This window comes from Vanellus vanellus (genome assembly GCF_965231255.1).
Source record: "Vanellus vanellus genome assembly, chromosome: 16".
NCBI lineage: Eukaryota > Metazoa > Chordata > Aves > Charadriiformes > Charadriidae > Vanellus > Vanellus vanellus.
Genome location: NC_138921.1, coordinates 2696052 through 2697880, shown reverse-complemented (window position 1 = coordinate 2697880; position 1829 = coordinate 2696052).

Here is a 1829-nt window from a genome sequence, read left to right as displayed (position 1 = left end):
AACATTTGTAGTTAAGAGAGTCTTGGTAACTTAGGGTGTCAGAAAACTTTGGTTAGAATTAGATTTCTGGTACTCATGACGACTTCCTGCATCCTCTCCATAAAGTGTGTTAAAAGCTGTGTTTTCCCTGCCGTATGTGATTCTGCCATTTTTTTTCTAAATAGATAGGTGTGTATTTATATTAACTGTCATGGGGATGTCCAAAGTTGGCATCTAATTTTAAAACCTCCATGTTCTCTGTCAGTGATGACTCAAATCCAGTGTTGGCACAGTTCAGCCCACTTGATGGGGTTCTTCAAGACTGGATGTTACAAACCAAGAGACTTTCTCTTTTTTGTAAATGTTAATCCTTTTTTCTTTATCCTTTTAGAAATCCAATACAGTTACCTGTGTGATTTAACTGAAATACGCTTTCTTCTTTCACTGTTTTGTAACTTATCTTCAGGACTGAGCAAACTACATGTACTTTTACCGCAGGTGCACATGGTAAACACAACTGTTTATGCATTGTGAACTGTACGATTTGAGCTTTATTAAGGGATAAAATTTGTATTTAATGCAATTTTGCATGGGTTAGTGGGTCACTGTAAGTAAAAAATATGCATGAAAAGGTGAAAACACAGGGGAAGAAAATATTCTGGATTTGGTACTTCTCAGCTTCCATACCTCTGCTTACAGATAGCTGGGAAATGTTCTCAGAACCATTGTGTCTTTACAGAATACAGATATAGGGCTACACATTTATGTATTCATACCATTTGAAATGTTATAAATAATGCTATAACTTTTGATATTCAAGAGTATTTACAGCCTTTTACATTTTATCTTAGCTATCGTAGTCTAGGGCTGAGTAGGATCAGACTCATACATAAAGAGTGTTTCTCTAAATCTTCTGTGAAATACATGTGGGAACCTGGACAAATCACTTGCAAAAATAGCCCCATTCCTCAGGCTTTATATAACAAATATATCATTAACCAGTGTACGACTATATGCCAGATGCTCTGTGTTGTGCCTTGATGATGATGATTCTGTGTTCTTCTTTGCTCTTGAATTAACTTTATTTTTTAAAGGTGTGATGTGTTTGAGGTCATTCCCTTGCAATTAGACACTTGAGAGCAGAGATTTAAATAACTAAATAACTCTCCTTGTTCTGGAAAGTGTTCCTGAAGTTAATACAATTTCAATGCCTTTTCATTTCCCATTCCAGACCTTCCTTTATTTATGCTGACAATTCCGGAATGAGTGGAGCAGGAACATGTGATCTTTTGCATATGTGCATATTATTTATGACCATTGTGCAAAGTCTGCAAATGGCTTTTTTGTGGTTTAAAAGGAATGGGTTGCTTATTAAAAGAATATTGTCATGACCTGATTGTATTCTTTCCTAAAAAATGCTTATACATTTTCTTTTTTTCTTCCCTCTCAGTTTTGCTTTACAAAGCAAGTTTCTTCAGAAGAGGAAGAAGGGATTTCATTTCCAGAGATCATATGTCAATTCACTTGTCACATCGAGAGCTACTTTGTTAGTTGTCCTCAAGATCTTTATCACAACACGTCATCACATGGCCGTACACTCCTTGTGACTGCCACATACTGCAAAAGGGGCTCTGACTAGTTCCTGCTCTGCTTGGAGACCAGTGTGCTTCCATTTGCCAGTTGAAAGCTGTTTCTTTACAAGTGTACTAAGAAACAAATGCAATCTTGAGGTGCTCTGTCGGAGAAGCAAATGATTATGCTAGCCATGTCACTAGCTGGATGGGTTTCCCAGCCCTCTGACTCTGTGGGCCTTTGTTAGTAGTGACACTGGGAATTATTGACCTACGTTA